The sequence below is a fragment of the Eulemur rufifrons genome, chromosome 20 (genome assembly GCF_041146395.1).
Source record: "Eulemur rufifrons isolate Redbay chromosome 20, OSU_ERuf_1, whole genome shotgun sequence".
Taxonomy (NCBI): Eukaryota; Metazoa; Chordata; class Mammalia; order Primates; family Lemuridae; genus Eulemur; species Eulemur rufifrons.
This window is the reverse complement of record NC_091002.1, coordinates 12091325-12111049: the sequence shown is the minus strand read 5'-3', so window position 1 is coordinate 12111049 and position 19725 is coordinate 12091325.

Here is a 19725-nt window from a genome sequence, read left to right as displayed (position 1 = left end):
GACAAAACCAAGCAAGGTGCTGATCAGGCAAAGTCATGCAGACAGTAAATTTCCAGGCACTCCAGAAGCTTTAGGGCAGTTCTCTGAGAAAGAGGCAGGCTCTTGGAAAGAAAAGCACATCAAAGCCAGGGACCCACAACAATTGTAAAAAGTGATCCGAGAAGACCTGGGGGAAGCACCAACATTGTCCACTACAGGTTGTTTTTTTAAAAGAATATTTTTGTGTCATCCTAGTTATTGATCTTTGTAGCCAAGGAAAAATTTTTTTGAGACAGGGTCTCACTATATTGCCCAGGCTGGTCTCAACTCCTGAGCTCCCATGATCCTCCCACTTCAGCCTCCCAAGTAGCTGGGATTACAGGTGCGTGCCACCATGCCCAGACACTACACATACCTGATGGAGACAGTAATGGAGAAAGAGTAGTCTGTATGAGGTTGGAGGTGGGGGAAATAAAATGAGAAATATTCAGAAAGAGTGTGGGGTGCAGGGGATCTCCAAATCTTTGGGTCTCATCCTGATATCCCCATGTCTATTGGCAGTCTCAGTCTTTATCAATCAGGTGCTTAACTTGGGTCATAGAAAATGTTAATATTGAGAATTTGGCCCATGCTACAATTCAGCAATGCACATGATCACTTTTAGACGTACTTTTCAATGCACTTATTGTGTCTGCTCTAAGCATTATTTAGTAGGGTCACACTGTGTTCCCCAAGGTCTGCTTCTAGCTGCACAACCCAGATACAGAACTTACTCTTCAGTCACTCACTGGAAATTGTTCACTGCTGTTTTGATACTGCAGTTCTTCATATTTCTTATCCCCTTTAAACTACTCCATGGCTACCCAAACCTCCATAGCCACACCTGCAGAGGTAGTCTGAGTCATAAGAAACCACAAGCAGTAGCTTAATGTACCATCACATTGCTGTTTAAAATGGAATTGTAAACTTCCATCTTGGGTTATAAAGACTTTCTTGCTGCCCTGATTACCATTCCAAACACCTTGCATGTTTTCTGTGTCTGGTTTCATGAAACTCCACTCCTGGCACTAATTTTGTTATAGCAAGTCTTTTGGTCACAAGGAACAGAGGCTCACTTGAGTTAATTAGGAACAAGAGAATTTATTGTAATTTATTATAAATATACTGTTGAACTTGGAAGGATATTGAAAGCTGCCAGGAATTCTTGCACTTTCTTGGAATCCCTACTCCTCTATCTTTTATCTGTCTCTGTTTTTATTCTCATTCGATTCCACTTGTTTATTCTGTTTTTCCTCAGTCTTATGGTTTCTGCTATTCATAGTTTGTGCTCTCTCATGACTTCAGTTTGGGTTTGCACCTGATGACCTTTTTTAATACCATAAATTTTCTGCTTCCGTTGGTGTTTGGCAATTTTCCCCCTTCACTTTAGTGATGCAAACAGGGTTCGAAAGTGTCCAAGAGTTTGAGACTACAGTGAGCTATGATGATTCCACTGCACTCTAGCCTGGGCAACAGAGTCAGATCCTGTCTCAAAAAACAAAACAAAACAAAACAAAACAAAACAAAACAAAACAAAATCAATCATAATAAAACTCACTCCCCCTCCCCTGCCATTTCACAGAGCATGCTCAACAATGTCCTTATAGAAGATACAAACACAAGTGTCATGAAGGTATTTCCTATAATTTCCTCTAAGATACAGCGATAGGGTCATGCCAAAGCACAACTTGGCAAAAGTTGTTCTGGGAGAGCAAAAACAATTCAGTCCTAAGGCACAACTCTCTGCCACCTGGGATTAATGCACATTTCGGAGGACTCAGGCAGCGGCTGGATGGCGTAACTTTCAGGCAATCCTTTGTAAATATTGTTTCTTTTAATCAAGCTTTTGATAAATATTGACTAGTGGGGAGTTCAAGGTTGCCTGGAGTAGTTAGAATGCAGCTACTCTTTATGCTGGCTAAATGTAGACTTCAGCAGTCAGTCTAGCTGGGAGTGGGACAGTTGTGCTTCCAGGCAGTTTGACGGGCTTGACAAGAATACCTGGCTGTATGGTGACAATCACTCTCTGCTGCAGTTATGCTGTGTAACAAATCATCCCACAACCAATGGCCTAAAACAAGGATGATTTATTGCCAGAATGTCCCTGGTGGCTGGACTCAACTTTGCTTGGCTCTGAGCAGCAGTTTTGGTCTAGCTCTTCTACACATCTCCCTTCCTATGGATCTGGGAATTAGCCAGGGCTTGTTCTTCTCTTGGTGTTGGCAGAAACATAAGAAGGCAAGACTCACAGCACAAGGACATCCCATGCCTTTTCTTCTATCATATCCATCAACCTTCCATTGGCCAAACCCAATATCCATGGAGTGGGGACATCTACACTGTTCACCGTGAGAGGATAGCCAAAAACATTAATCCTAAATGATAATCCAAACCATCAAATTCTCCTTAAAAAGCAATTTGATGACACTGATGAGAATGGCTAAAATTAAAGGGACTGACAACATCGAACAGGGGTGAGAAAGTCAAATACCTGGAACTCTCCTGTACCTGTTATGGGAATATAAAATGGCACAACCACTTTGGAAAACATTTTGGCAGGTTTTTAAAAAGTAAAAAATAAAATAAAAAAAATATATATATATATATACATATTACTAGTCCTCTAATTCTAAGTATTTACCCAAAAGAAATGAAAATATATAGCCCTCCAAAAACTTGTACATGAATGTTAATACCAGCTTTATTCATAATAGGCTCAAAGTAGAAATAACCCAAATGTCCATCACCAAGGGAATGGATAATCAAATTGTGGTTTGTTCATATGAGATACTGCTGACCAATGAAAGGAACAAATTATCGATATATACAATGAAATAGATATATGTCAAAAACATTATGTTCAGCAAATGAGCTGGAACCTAAGTACATACTATATGAATAAGTTAATGTCAAATTCAAGAACAGTCAAAACTAACTTACAGTAATAGAAATCAGATCTGTGGCTGCCTTTGCCTGGAAAGGGCATGAGGGAACATTCTGGGGTGAGGGAAATACTCTATATCTGGATAGAGGGACTGGTTACATGGGTGAATATATTTATCAGTACTTGTTGAATTATCATCCAAAACATCCATTTCACTGTATATAAATTTCTATCACTTAATAGAAAACAAAAATGGAATTTGGGGTTGGATCTGGCACACAAAGAAGATTAGACCCCATGGCCACACTTTCTGTGCCATCAATCTGAATAGTCTAGTGCTGATGTCAGCCATAATCAAACTCCTCAGGAAAACACCCAAAGGCTGGTTGATCTTGAGCAAGTTATGCTCTTCAAGGAAAACTGGCTGCAAAATTGTCTTCTAGGAAGCTCTGTGTGGGTCTCTGGGAAAGGTGAGCTTGAGACAAGGACCTGGATGCTGGTGGCTTCTCGGGAGGTGAGCCAGGAAGCAGGAGCAAGGATCAGGGAGAGTGGGCTTTGGAAGGAAAGAACACCACAGAGTCAGACCCTGCAAAGCAGCTGATCAGATTCCACCAGGATCTCTGGGAGGGGCATAGAGTTCCCCCAAGAACTGTCCAGAAAAAAAGAGAGCAGGGCTTTACCACCCGTTCCCACTTGCAGTGGTTGTGGCATTCCTGCTCCATTTCCAAGCTGCACTTGCGGATTTGGGCTGAGCTCTCCTGCCCCTCCGGAGAAGGCTCCAAGGCAGAAAACCAGAGAGATACGGAGTACAGGCTTGAAGGTGAGATGCTGTCAGTATGACTCTGAGCCCACATGGGGATGGGCCACCTCGGCTGCAGGGGACATCACAGGTGGGCTGAGGGGATATGGCATAGGGTGCCAAAAGTGCCTACCACAGTCACTGCGTGGATTGATTTGCTGCAAGAAGCTGCCAGTTAAACTTCGGGGATTGAATAAGTCTAAATGATAATGCTGGTTTTAGAATCATTGATCTACAGCTCTTGTTTTTAGACCTAATTAGACAGCAGGATTAATTCTCTATTATGATTAGCTGGGTGTTGTGGCACCTGCCTGTGGTCCTAGCTACTCAGGAGGCTGAGGCAGGAGGATTGCTTAAGCCCAGAACTTTGAGGTTGCAGTGAGCCATGATAATGCCACTGAACTCTAGATGGGGGAACAGAGCAAGACTTGGTCTCAAAAATAAGTAAAGAAAGAAATAATAATTTTCTATTACGACCCCCATGGCTATATAATCTTAATGCTTACCCATAAAAGATTTCTTATTTTTCTGTATTTATTGGATGGGAAGTGGGCAAGAATCTAGTTAGTCCAAAAGTAGGGTTTAGCCATTCAACGTATATACTCAAGAAATGTTGAGCAGTCGGGGCGGGGGGCGAGGGGGACACACCTGTGTCCTTTCCTTCTAAAACCAGCCATTGAAAGGCAGTGACTGACATTAGGGCCCACGCAGATGTCCTGGCTACTATGAGAAATGGCTTCTCACAGTGCAGTTTTCCCCTTCCCCAGAGAACTGTCCCCCACAGATGGTGCCAGCTTATGACCAATGACAGATCCCCTGCCTAAAAATGGGACTGACTCTGTGGTAGAATTCGTGCTCCAGAGCCGGCTGTGGGATCAGGCTGAAGCCCACCTTCAAGTGAGACCACATCTTCACTCAGCTCTTTCCCCGAACCCTGAAGAAATCACTTGAGCACGAATGTCATCTCAGGCTCTCCTTCTAGGGAACTCAACCAAAGACAAATGGTGTCATAGACTGAATTGTGTCCCCCCAAAAGATATGTTGAAGTCCTAACCCTCGGAACCTGTGAATGTGACATTATTTGGAAACAAGGCCTTTGCAGACCTAATCGAGTTAAGATGAGGTCACTGGCAGTCATAAGAGATTCCAGCCATGGCTTTGTGTGCTACTCCATGGCCATGGCTGCCACAAGGGCCACACCATGACCAAGAAGCTGAGCAAACCGAGGCACAGCCGCCGCCACAGGCACCTCACCAAACACACCAAGTTCATGTGGGACCTGATCCGAGAAGTGTGTGGTTTCACATTATATGAGCAGAGTGCCATGAAGTTGCACTCTCTCGTACGGTGATGGCCATGTGACGTGATGCACCTGCAAGCCAAGCACAGCCAGGGCTTGCTGGCCACCAACAGGGGCTAGGAAGAAGCAAGGAAGGGTTCTACCCAGAGTCGTAGAGGAAGCATGGTCTTTTGACACTTTGATTTTGGGCTTCTGGCCTCCAGAAATGTGAGAGAATAAATTTCTGTTGTTTTAAGCCACCCAGTTTGTGGTACTTTGTTACGGCCTCCCTAGGAAACTAGTACAGGTGTTTAGTCAGACCCTGAAACTGGGGTAGTTTTGAGGTCCTGCTTCCATGTGAGCTTCGCTAGCGAGGGGAAGGGGATCTGAGCACGAGCAGTCAGGCCTGATCACATCTTTCCAGTCTTCGGCCGTCAGGGAGCAGGGTTATCAGACTAGGAGGAAACATTGCTTTTGATAGCCAAGGAGGCTTGAAGATGGGAGTGAATTTGGGGTACTCTGAGCCCCCCAAATCCACTCATATGCTCTAGCATCCTTCCACTTCTCTCGGTCTCATTCCTTCCTGACCCAGAGATATAAGATGATTTCCTCTGCCTGCTCCTCTACCACCCACTTCATTTTTATCCATTGCTTAGGAAGAAACCCTTCAGTGCAAAACAAGGCAGAGAGGGCAGCATTTAATACCCACTAGCCTGAAGAGATGGTTTTGTTTCCATGGAGGAACAGCTCAGAGTAATTGATACTTACTGCTGGGGTTTGCTTTATTTTGATCACACCCACCCTCATCAAATAATGTAAGGAAGCCTGAATGGTGCTGAGATCCACCCAGGTCTACTAGTAGAAATTAGTTTAATTCTCCTGCTAAACATTTAATTCATATAAACCCATGAACTGATCCTTAAAAAAAATATATATATATATATATGTATATATATTAGCTTGCTTAAAAAAAAATCAAGCTTCTGTATTCTCCGGTTACTCAAACTGTCTCCACCAGTATTCAGTAAGTCTGAGTTTCTAAGTGGCCAGTGAGGATGAAGCGTAACAAAGCCCTGCTTGGGTACTTGCATAACTACAAATAATTTCTAACCTGTTTTTAGCCTTCCTTGTCTCTGACCTTAACAGGCTAATAAACAGTGAGAAAATGGAAGCACCTTGACCTCCACGTGCTGTTCAGTGCTCAGTGGGCTGAGTCTGGGTCTGGGAAGGGAGGTGATGAGCCAGATCATCACAAATATGTAAGTAGAAAGAGAACACGGCACCCAGTATGCAGCATAAATGATAGAGGATTGTGCTGTTTGTAAAATATTAATAGCAACTGGATTCCAGTGGGAGCAAACACATAACCTATAGCCCCAAATTCCACTCCTAGGTATATAGCCAAGATAAATCATTACCTCTGTCCACCAAAAGGCACATATGAAAAGGGTCAGAGAAGCTTTATTTATAATAACCCCAAACTTAACTCTGTCTATCAACAGGAGAATGAGCAAACGTTAGGGCATAGCCACACAACGGAATATGATACAACAATGGGAATGAAGGAACTATTGCTACACACAGCCACATGGGTGGTTCTCACCAGCATAATATTGAACCAAAGAATATGGGCACAGAAGAGTGGATAGTCTAGGATCCCATTTGTATAAAATTTCAAAGCAGGAAAAACTAACAATCTATGGTGTGAGAGATCAGGATAATAATTTTTCTTGGTAGGAGGGATGGTATTGATGGGGTGTTGAGAAGTTGTTTCAGGGGGCTAGGTGCTGAGTACATGGTGTGTTCACTTTGTGAAAATTAGCTGGGCTGTAAACCTGTAATTTGTGCATTTTCCTCCAAATCTGATAAACCAATTAAAAACTTACCCCAAAAAAAGCAAGTGGAATTTTTTTACCCTACTTTTGAACACACACACACATACACACAATCATCTCCATAAAACACCTTTCATAGGACTTAAAACATGCTGGGAAATGATAAAGAATACAAGTCAATATCTTCTAACTTCAAATCTTCCTCAAAAGAATTATAAAAGCATGTTAAGAAATACACCCGTCTTCAAAATTTAACTGTTAACACAAACATTACACTCTAGTTCAGTACCAAATCTCTCAGAATAATCTGGCAGGATACCCATCACCACCACTACCCAGTAGATGTTATAAACTACTTTGTCTCTACTTAAAAAGTCCCTTGCAAAATCAAAACAGCAGGAGAAACTCCAGCTTTATAATTTAAGGGCATTTAGAAAGCTGAACCAAAAAGGAGTCTCAGATTGGCTTTCTTGAACGTTTGGCTGAGATTATCCTAGAGATTTGCAGAATTTGTCATCTATCACAAAAGCAAAGTTGTTTTTTTTTTCTCAGTCCTTTTAATCAGAGTTTTGATGGTAAAAATAGACAAATTCTGAAAATCTAATTTTGCATTTCTCAAGACCAATAGACCTTTTCTTCCCTGATCACGTCCCAACAACTACCTGCTTGAGACCCTACTGAGTATCCAGCTAAGATCTGCCAAAACATCTGACCCACAGAGAGGTTTGAGGGGTACCACGGGCTAAGGTTTGCTTCTCGAACTCTCCCCCTGCCCTCGCTGTGAGTATCTGACACTCAGAATGCAAGATGCTCTGAGAGTCGGAAATAAAACCCCCAAGCTATGATTCTCCGCATCAAGAAAGACCAGTGTGCATTCCAAAAAAAGAGAGATGTCTTCAGTTTCTAGGTCAGGAAATCTCAGGAGGCTGGAAAGTTACTGTTCTAGAAACCTGGTAGGAAAAAGGAAATAAGTCCCCTGGAATGAAAATGTTAAAAATATTAATAAAACAAAAGGGGGAAGCTGGGGCGTAGCAAGGAAGGTCTTGTCGTGAGCCAACTGTGGCAAGTCTTCCCTGAGGCAACCACGATACTTGGTCCAAAGAGTATTTCTCCTCTCGGCCTCCCCTCTCCAGGGGGAGCTTTCAAATGTGCAGTTGTCCAAGCTCCTCGCCCAGGCAGGTGGCCTTGTTAGAGCCTCTAAGCCACTCGTGTGGTTCATTATTACTATTATTAGTTTTGACAGATTAAAACAACACATAGATTATGTTCATCCACGTGACCTTACCTGGTGAGGAACTGGGCTTATCATTTACAAATGGTGTTTTGATAATCCACTCTGAGGCTCTTACAAGACATTTTCTTTGGGCATGTTTCTAGTGTTTTAAATCTTTGTCCTTTTTATTACATAAAACATACATATAGAAACACATAAGCCTATATGGAGCCTGATGCATTTGTATAAAGCGAACCTATAACCACCATTGGGATCAAGAACTAAAGTGCGAAGGTCCCCAAAGTATCCCCCATCCCCTCCCGGTCATTAGCCCCCCACCAAGGGGAACCACTCTCCTGATTTCTAACCCCATCGACAGCTTGGCCTGTGTTTGAATTTTAGGTGGAAACACACGGCACGTGCTCCTTTGTGTGTCTTTCTCTGGGTCGTATTTGCCAGAGCCAGAGCTGTGCATAGCTGTGGTCCTTCCTCCTCATCGCTGTGGAGTCACACAGGGTGTGACAATGTCACAGTATGTCCATTCTACTGTTGGTAGCCTCAGTTCAGGGCTACTATGAAATAGTGCTGCTATTATGAACCGTCTGGGACAGTCCTTTGGTGAACACATGGCACGTCTCCGTAGGCAACATCCTAAAAATGTTCAAGTCCCGGATGGGGTAAAGTCAAGGCCCCTAGAAGACTGGGCCATGCAATGATTAGGGACATAGTCTCTGGGCCACACTGGCTCTGTCTGAGTTCTGTGTGTGCTGCCTGTCAGCTGAGTGATATTGGGCATTTTACTTAATCATCCCAGGCCTCAGTTTCCAAGTCTACAATAGGGGATAATAACAAGAGCTGCCCCATAGTGCTTTAGTGAGGACTGAAAGAGTCAATGCTGGAAGAATGCTTACACGTGTTAAGCACTGGTTGAGAGTTCTCTAATATTGTCACCATGCTGGCAACTTGACCTCTCCCTCACTAATGTGGGATTGTCCTGGGTAGTAAATGGCGCGTAGTAAGAGGATTGGAAGAAACTGGTAGCACACTGCCTCTCAGCACTGTGCCCGGCACGAGGAAGACGTGCCCACACGGGCGCCAGCCTGTGGAAGTCATCCAATCTCTGAGCTCACCGCCCGTCCAGGGTCGCATCTGGGAGCTCGCTGCCTCCCACCTCCCCACCTGCTCGCCCACCCCTCCTCCGCCTGCTGCTGCAGCTTTGTACCCTTCCAATGTTCTCCTAATTCCTTACCCACTGGGGATGCTTTTACCCTGTGTAGAATACAGATTCTTTCCCGCATGGTGCCATTAGCAGAAAGAAACCGAGACCCGTAATAACTGACTGCTTACAACAGCACAGCTGCCTCAATCGGGGGTCACCACACAGACCAGAAAACAAGGCAGCAGTTTATAAAATATAGTTTTATTTGAATAAGACCAGTCCACATGGGATTAATTAAATACATCCACAGCGAGTGAAAGGATGCATGTTGGTGGATTTGCTCGTCCGCCTTTCCTATCACGGCTCTGGAAGGTTTAGCTTCTATTGCTTTTGTCTGCACGGGATTAAGAAGGAGGAGGTTGGACGGGGTTATTAAAAGAAAAGAGAGCATGCCTGGTGACCTAATTCCCTTCTGCATCTTTATCATGTACTGGGATGTACAAATCCCCATATGGGACAACAATGCAAATGAGTTTTACTGGAGAATAAAACATTTGAGACAAAAAAAAAAAAAAGAAAGAAAGAAACATGAGTTTGTCATACAATATCACTGCAACTAATAATGCTCAGACTTTAAAAATGACATTCTATTATGAAGTTTTATTTCCTGTCCCAGTGGACAACCAACCAGGCATAGCAATTCAGAATTCAAATACTGTACAAGGATATACAGTAACTACAGTTCTCTGAGGATTTGAGCAAATGTCAGAAAACCAAGCCCCAAGTCAAATTTATTAGTTGGTGTGGATATCTAACAATTTTACATAGATGCTGATAAGGCCATCTGGGAATCCCTTTCGCCATTAAGTGATTTAGAGGCCCCTGCAGATATCTCCTTGTCTGCCACATCTCACTAAGCAGCGTGCCTCCCCCCGCGACAGCAAACCAGGCTAAAACAGCAGCACTAGTTATTTACTCTTTCTAACGGATACATTTTTCTTCAAATGTTTTTTTCCTAGAAGACCCACAGATAGAGTGATTGCTCATGAAATCTGTGAAAGCCAGAATGAGACATGTGAATACAATTTTAAAATTTCAGCATGGGGCTGGAAAAAGAATAGTTCTCTTCTAGACTTACTCTCTGCCCCCAGTGCACGCTTCCAGTTTGGTTGTTAGGGATCCAGGGGAAATAAGTTGTTCCTAATGGATGGAAGTTTCTGGCTTCTTCTGGACCAAGTTTAGCTTTTGGAGGCAGCAGAGAGTAAGGCTGGAAGAGGTGAGTGTTGGTGACCAGGGTTCTAGTCTGGACTGGCTGTGGATGGGCTGATGCATTTGGACACGTGGATCCTCTATCCAGGGCTCCATGCTCTGAACCTACAATTGACACTTGGACCAACTGACCCATGACATTTCCTTCTGGGTCAAGGAATTGCACACTGGAGGGCCACAGTCACACCCTACTCTGGATTTCTCTTCACTCTCTAGATGTCACCCACCTCCCTTGCTTCCTTCAGAGCAAACATCCACTCCATCACCACTCTGGCATCCTGCTACTGTCAAATATTTCTCAAGCCACCCCCAGTAATGCCACAGAAAAGACAAAATGCAGTGTTTTTTTTTTTTCTGCTACATATGCCCTTCATATTTGTTGAGCTTTGAAATTATCCCAGAACTTGGAAATAATTTTGAAAAGTTGGTTCAACAAACTTTTGATGGGCAAAAGGGACTGGAATGCAAAGCCTGGATCCCCACTTTTGGCAGGTGTGCAGGCTGGTCTGGTTGGGAAGAGGGACTGGGGCGCAGCTGAGTCTATACCTTGTGGTCCTGCTCTGAAAGAAACTCCCACTGAGGGCTCTGATGCAGCCTGGGAGAATTTAAATGTGGCTTCTTGTCCAAGCAAAGTCTTAAAGGACCAGGAGGAAGCAATCAGGTGGCAAATGCAAGGAAGGACTGTCCAGGTGTGAGTAAAGCAGCGGATGCTTTCTGGGAGCTGTAAATAGTCAGGCACTTCTGGGGTGTAAATTACAAGGCCAAGAGTGGTAGGAGAGAAGCTGTCAGTCATGCAGGTCTCTTAAGATGCTGGGAAACGTCACCTTTATCCTGTACTTAGCAGGGAATGGGAGGTATTCAAGAGTTTCCAAGCACAGAGAGGATGTAGGGTCAGATCTGAATTTCCATTAGGTTGCTCTACTCTGGTGAATAAGTAAAGGGCAGATGTGTGAGGGTTGGGGAGGATGGAGACCACTTCAGGAGCTAATGCAACAATCCAGGCAGGGAGTATCCCAAATGAGTAATGGCAGGAAGAATGATGTGATAACCTCGGGCACCCTGCCAGCCACACAAACAAACCCTGAAATTTCAGTAGCTTCGTACCATATAGGCTTATTTCTTTTTCACATAGCAGCCCAGTGGGGTGTGTTTCTGGTGGGTTGGAGGGCTTTCTTCCATGGTAGTTCAGCACCCCAGATCCTGTCCTTCTTGCAGGTTCACAGTCCTAAGAACCTCCAAGTCCCCTGCACCTAGGCAGAAGGGAGAAAGAGAGAATGGGAAAGGCCTACCCACTTCTCCACAACCTTGGCCTGAAAGAGACATATCACTTCCGTTTTCATCGGTGAGAGCTCATCATGTGGCCCAATCAGATGTGGAAATGTCGTCTTGACTGTGCTGTTGCTTCTTAGCTGCACCCCAGTACTATGGATGGGAAAGCTTAAAGTTCTGGAGGACAGTTAGAGGGAGAGGAAGGACTGATGGTGAGAACATGGGAGGAGTCATATGGCCAGGATCTGGGGAGCAATTCCATCTGGCTGAAAGTAGCAGGCAAATGGAAAAGGGAAGAATGCCTTCCTTTCTGACTTAGACATTGATGATACCAACTGAGAGCTGAAATAGAAAAGAAGGAAATATGGTTTTTTTTGCAGGAGGTAGGGGAGGAAGATGATACATTTTGCTTGGTGGCTTGGTGTACATCTTGGGTTAGATTAGTAGAAACAGATCTTGAGATGAGGATCCAGGTATGGGTGACTCACTAAGGAAGTGCTCCTGTGGGTACCCTAGTAAGGGAACCGGGGGAACAGGACAGGGAAGGGAATAAGCCCAGCAGAGATAAGATTTCAGGCAAAGTCACACCCTCAGCCCGATCCTACAGGGAAACTCTAGCACTTCTGGCTCTCTGCGTGGGGGGTGCAAAGTGGCTCTAGCAGCCTGAGGGTCATCACTGAAGAGATGGGTGCAGGCAGGTAGAAGCAAAGCCACAGAGAAGCCGGGGAAGGAGAACACAGAAATAATAGAATAGACCCTAGGGCATTTGAGCAGAGCATCAAGTGGCATCTGCTACAAAGTCCCTTTGGGAACATTCAGTAGGAAATGTGAGCAGACCATGGGGCATTTAAGTCTGAAGCCTGAGACAGGTCAGGGTGGAGGCTACAGACCTAGGACTGACTCCACACACAGATGGAGGTTAAAACCACAGCGGGAGATGGGGCTGTCATGGGAGAGAGTGCAAGGTCAAAAGATGAAAGGTCTAGAACTTTCCGGAACACCAATGCTTAAGTGTTGGGACAAAGAAAAGGCAATGAAGAACACTGAGAATGCCTCCAAAGAGGCAGGAGAACCAGGAAAATGGGAGGTCACCTGCCTCGGAGGAGTTCAGAAGGACAAGGACTAAAACTGATGCCAGCAATGAGGAGGCCATTTCCTAATTGTGACAAGAGCAGATTCAGTTTCATTCTGCCAAAAACCTCCCCATGTTTATTTTTTTTTTATTTTATAACTGTATTTGGCAACAAGCGTGGTAGGTTTGTATCAAAGTGCCATAAAGAAAGGGTTAACAGAATATTTTGGCTTATATTAATACCCAAAGGAGCTCACTTCTTACTCTCACACCTAAGATATTTTATCACCCTGCGAGATAGAGGCTTCTCATTTCAATTAGTGGAAAGCTCGCCATTAGCTACCTAATTAAGGCTATTCTCTCACATCTATTTTCTAATTACAGTCACCACTGAGATATTTTCACCCAAGTGGCCAGCGATGCTGTGGATTTATTTTAAATTTAGTTTGACAATAACAAACAACTAATTAATGTTTATAAATATAATAAAATCCCTCCTGACGAGTTGTGGGTATTGCATACACTAGCAACCAGTTTATTAAAACATTAATTGCAGTCGGATTTGTTTTGGGATTCATGCATAATCCATTTAGTACATAGCAGGACTGACTCATTTTGAAGGGATTATGAATGAAATCCTCCACAAAGTCTTTCGTTTAATTCACATTGTAGTCAAGGAAGGGGAAAGTTTGCTTTCATCAAATTCTGTGGCTCTTCAGGCTTCTTCAGTGTGGCACTTCATTCATCCATCCCTTCACTCATCCATTTAGTATTTATCAAGAATCTATTGTGTACATAGCTCTGTGAAGATACTCAAAATACGTTCATGGAGTATACAGATGAAAATTGGGAAGTTTAATCAATCAAAATCCCTACGCTTCTGGCCGGAGTGTAAATCGGTACCCCCACTTTGGAAAACAGAGAGTATCTTCTAAAGCTGAATATATGTCTACCTTAAAACAGCAATTCTATTCCTCGGTATACATTCAGCAGTAATACGTCCACGAGTTCACTCACAAGACACCTATCAGGACATTCATTGCCGCACTGTTTGTAACAGCACCGAACTGGAAACAACTTGAATGCCCATCAGCAGTAGAATGAGTGAATAAATTGTGGCATATTCCCATCGCAGAACACAATATAGCAATGAGAATGAACAATCTACAAAGTTCAAAAGCAAGCAACCTACTCTGTGGTGCTAGAAGTCAGAATAGTGCTTATCCTTGGAGGTGGGTAGTGAATGAGAGTTTTTGGGGTTCTGATGATGTTGTCTCATCATCTGGATTCTGGTAACATAAGTGTGTTCTATTTAGATTATGGTTTATGTACTTTTAATTCATATTTTATTTTAATAAAATTTGCAAAACAAACAAAAATAAAACTCAATCTGCTAGCTAGAGACTTGCCTTGGTTTTGTGTGTTCATGCTTATTCTAATGAAGGTGGTTTTATGATCATTCAAGTCTGATCATTGATCTCTCTTGGTTCTCTGGGTCAGGAGTTCAGGCAGCCCCATGTGCCGTCAGCTGGCGTCATCACTCAGCTGCGTTGAGCTGGCTGTGGGGCTGGGCTGCAAGGTCCGGGAAGGTTCCACTCATGCCTGGCACCTCAGCGCTGCTGCACGTGGCCTCTCTTTCCTGTGGTGTTTCATTGTCAGGGGTCCAGCCTGAATTTCCTTACAGCATGGTGGCGAGACTCCCCCATGGAGAGAAAGCAAAGCTGCTGGCCCTCTTGCGCTCTGAGCTCAGAAGTGCCAGAAGGACACATGCCATTCATTGGTCGGAGCAGTTGCAGAGCCTGCCCAGACCCACGGGGAGGGCACAGACTCCACCAAGGGCAGGAGCAGCGTGCTTTCTTGGGAGGGGAGGGTGTGTGGTGGCCTTCCTTGGAGATCACCACAAAGGCCTTACTCCCTCGTTCCCCACCTGTGCTTCCTGGGACCACCTCCCAAATAAACTAAAGTCTTTGCCTCTGGGTCTGCTTCTGGGGAACCCAACCTAAGGCAGCCCAATTTTGTTTTCAGACTTAGTCTTTATTTTGTCAGTGCTTAATCCCAACTTTGGAAAGCATATGTTTTTATAAAAATCTGATTTTAGCATGACATAGAAGCCCTAAGGTGGAGAATTTACCATGAACAGAGCCAAGCAACTTGGCACATTGCATTGACTTTATAACCTGTCCAGCACTGAGCCACCTGGAATGTATCTCTAAGGCAGCTCCCCTCGGACCTTCCCTCGTCCAAGGGCATTTAACACGCTGTGAGTGGCCAGGCGCGGTGGCTCACGCCTGTAATCCTAGCACTCTAGGAGGCCGAGGCGGGCGGATTGTTTGAGCTCAGGAGTTCGAGACCAGCCTGAGCAAGAGCGAGACCCCGTCTCTACTAAAAATAGAAAGAAATTATATGGACAGCTAAAAATATATATAGAAAAAATTAGCTGGGCATGGTGGCGCATGCCTGTAGTCCCAGCTACTCGGGAGGCTGAGGCAGGAGGATCACTTGAGCCCAGGAGTTTGAGGTTGCTGTGAGCTAGGCTGATGTCACGGCACTCTAATCAGGGCAACAGAGTGAGACTCTGCCTCAGAAAAAAAACAAAAACAAACAAACAAACAAAAAAAACCACGCTGTGAGTTTAACTTCCTGTTGGTGTCAATGTATCTTTCTCTTTTTCTTGATCAGTCTTGCTAATGTTTTATTAATTTTATTAATCTTCAAATAGCCAGCTTTTGGCTTTATGGGATTTTCTCTCTCTGCTATACATTTGTTTCCCATTTTATTGGTTTTTGCTCTTGTCTCTTCCTCTACTTTGTGGTTCTTTCTCTGGCTTCAGAAATGGTAGCTTAGATCAGGGGTCCCCAACCTATGGTGAGTTGTATAATTATTTCATTATATATTACAATGTAATAATAATAGAAATAAAGCAAAAACAAAAAATGTAATGCACTTAAATCATCCCAAAACCATCTCCCTGCTCCCAGGTCCATGGAAAAATTGTATTCCATGAAAATGGCCCCTGGTGCCAAAAAGGTTGGGGACTGCTGGCTTAGATCATGGGATTTCAGCACTTCTTCTTTTCTAATATATGAATTAAAGGCTTTAGCTGCATCTTGTAAGTTTGACATATCTCGATTTATCTTCAATTCTACCAAAATGGACTTAGGTTTCCCAAAGCAATTTTCTATGATGCGATTTTACCCACATAGAGTCTCATAGCTCAGATCTGGAGGACATCAAAGAAGGATTCATTGTCCTGCTTCCGGAATGGGGGTATGTAATTTAGATCACATCTCATCAGTAGGATCCCATTTACTTTAACGTAGATAATAATGTGTCAGCATTTCAGTTTTCAGGTTGTTTTCATGTAGACTTATTGGGCTCCACTTTAATTGCTCTTTGTAAGGGTCTGACCAGGCCTAGTTCATGCCTCAGCCTGAGCTGAGGACTTTTTGCCACCCTCACAAAGGGCTCTGGTTAACCTTGGCCGGTCGTGGGCTTATCTGATAGAGGGCTGACCTGTGTCTGCTATCACCCTGTGAGGGCACGGCTTTTGACTGCTCTATTTACTACTTTGCCTGGCCCAGCCCAGCCCCCTGGACCTTGGGCTCTGCAAAGGTCCCCACAGCTCACAGCAGGCTTCCGTCCCACGGAGTCTTGCCAGCTGTTCTCAGACAATGGCAAGCCTATAAAATAGACTAACGAGGATGTAAAACTCTCTTTTAGGTTGGGTCCCTGAGAAGCAGAGCCTGAGACAGGGATTCTGGTGCCTACAGAATGTTGGTGGGGGCTCTCAGCAAGGAAGGGGTGAAGCAGGACAAGGCAGCCATGCACGGATATGGTCCCAGAACACCCAGCTGTGGCCTGATCCATGGGACGTCTCTTTCAGAGCACTGACTACACTGCAGAGGTGCATCCCCACGGAGCAAGAGGTCCAGCTTTGTGTTCCTCCAAGGCAGTCAGTCATTAGCTAGGGGCTGCCTTGGGTGAGAGGAGGGGGCTACAACTTCCCAGGTGAGGCAGATGCATTAGCTGAGGGCAGGTCTCCAGAGAAGGTGGGCAGCTGTGAGCTGTGGGCAGCCCATACTTCCAAGAGAAAGGAGGCAGGGCACTGGCCCAGTACCAGGGATCTGCGTGGGACACCCATAGCGTCTACCACATGCACCTGTTTTACTGAAGACCAAATCAAAAGTTCAACCACTGCCCCAGTCACAAGGCTAGTAGCATACAGAGTTAGCAGTAGCACCCATGGTTTTGGATTCATACAGCAGCACACTGCTTTTCCCACAATTCCTCACTGACAGCAGCAGGCTGTGGATAGGTGAATTGGTTTCATTCACTCTGAACACATAGCCTCACCCTTTTAGTCATAGGCATGGCTAAGCTGTTTTATTAATTGTGACATAAAATGTCACCTGAAGTCCATAATTAGTAATAACCTGGATGCCCCTAGGTCTCGTAGGTCATATTGACATTAACAACCAATAAAGCTAGCTCATTAGCCCCCATCTCTTTAACTGCACCACTCTGTGCCAAGGTCAGTTATTTCTGGGGGTTCCTAGGGGGTGTTTCCTATGTGCTTGTTAATAACTCCAGCCTGCTCTTCTCTGCTGTCCCGGCTCACTTTGTGGGTTAGGATTAAGCCTGACCACAATGTCGTGGGCACTGCCATCGACTCTCCCTCCTTCTGCACCTTACAGTTCCAATAATATAACATTGGGGGGTGGGGGAGGAGCAAAGTCTTTACTGAAGTCCAAAGATATGGCTATTTCATATTTTTCCTATGAAAACTATTTTTAAAATTTCGATTTTTAAAATTTAACTAAATTTATTAATGAAATCCAATTCAATTTAGTTTGTCATGTCTGATTTTGACAACATTTGTTATAGTAATTTAAGATATTTTAATCGTACATACACATCTATTTCAGAAAATTCTTTCTTGCTGATCTTTTGCTAGTTTTCCTTTGTTTTAAACCTGTGGTAGGCTGACAAATATTAATATTTAACAACCAGCTCTCTAAAATAAAGTATGTATGTACATAGTTTATATGTAGATGTTTGCATGTACGTAGTTTCTTATAAATTTTGCTAGTGTAAAGGATGTGTAGCATCCTTTTATTATTTATAAAAATAATAGAATGTACAATCTTCTTTACTGTAAATTCCACATAGGCAATTTATTTTCATAAGATGTTTTTGTTGATTTTTGCTAAAGTCTTGGATCTATACCCAAACTGTGGTTGCAATTGATGAAAGAATTTTTGTTTAACTTACGATAGAAGTGAAAGTTCCAAAGTATGCTGGAACTTTACTCATTCATCAATGACATAAGCAACTTCTTTGCTGAATCAGATACTAGTTTTCTCATGATAGAAGAACACGTACTCAATTTATTACGCTATTCACAATGTAATGGCTTCAGGCACAATACACTTTTAACTTTGATCTTCATTATTTACATTTATTTCTACTTTTTAATGTCTAAGCCCTGAGATGAGCTACAGATATTTTTTTCCCTTTTGACTTTGCTTGTTTTGCCATGCTTTGCTGGATAAAGCAAAGTTTTTCATTATTTTCATTTCAATCTTCTCCGTTAGAGCTTCTGTATTTTGAATCACTATTAGAAAAGTCTTGTCTCCTCCAAAGTTATAAAGAAATTCTCTTGTGTTTTTTAGTAATTTTAGGTTAAAATATTTTTAACATTTAAATCTTTGACCCATTTGGAATTGATTCTGTTGTACGCAGGGCGAGGAATGGATCACGCTTTACTGGTTTTCAGGGTCCCAGCTGTTGGATAGTTGACCTATTCCTCACTGATTTGAAATGTCCCCTTATCGTAGACTACTTTCTTTCCTGTTTGGGGTTCTATTACTGGATTTTCTATTCTGTTCCATGGATCTGTTCATTAGTGTGCCAGTGCCTCACTGTTTTAATTACTGAGGCTTCATAAGATGTTTGATATCCTACCCTTCATAATGCTCGCATCCTCTACTAAATAACAGTTCTTTTTTGAGATTCTTCTTTGCTACTTTAAAGTTATATTTCTGTATAAACTTAAGAATTAATTAGATAATCCAGTTTTTAAGCTCTTGGTATTTATATTGGCTTTGTGTTAAATTTCTAAATTAATTTAAACAGAAATGCCATCTTTATGATGCTGACATTTCCTGTCCAATGTCATGGTATGTCTTTCTGTTTAAGTCTTCTCTTTGTCCTATGATGATATTTGGAAGTTTTCTTGGCATAGGCAGTGCACATTTCTGTGTCAGTGCTTTACCTTTACTGATGTTTTCACAACTTTTAACTGGTGTTTTTACAACAGCCTCCTCTTATTTCTTTGATTTGGTTGTTATTTGTATTTATACAAGTTGTTGGTTTCTGTATGCTAATTTTGTGTCCCATTCCTTTGCTGAATTTTTGTATTACTTGTTATAGTTTTCAAGTGATTCTCTGAAGTCTCTTGGAGAAACAGTAATACCATCTGCTAAAGAGTTTTATGTAAGGGGGAAAAGGAATATGTCTGGGAATGGCAACAGGGAACCAGATAAAGCCTACGCCATCACCCCGGTCACAGCATGTGAGTGTTGGGAGAACCCACAGCTTCCACTTGACAAAGTTTTGCAGAAAGCAGTATTTTTAGAGGAAGAGCAGGTATCTGTTAAGGCATGGGGACAGGGGATGGACTTTCTCTTGGAGAAACAGCATGCGGGAAAATTTCCTTAAAACTGAACAGACATTCAAGGGGACCTGAATAGACTGATGACAGAAAAGTTTTCCGTGAGAGGTAAGCATGGGCCTGGGAAGCATGGGGCATCATGGGATGAGAAGGTGGGTGTCTGGAGGCATCAGGCAGTTCGGGTGAGAGTTCAGCAAGGCCTTCGGGAGATGTGGATGTTCCATCACCACCTGCTGACTTGGGGGCTCCCTGTTC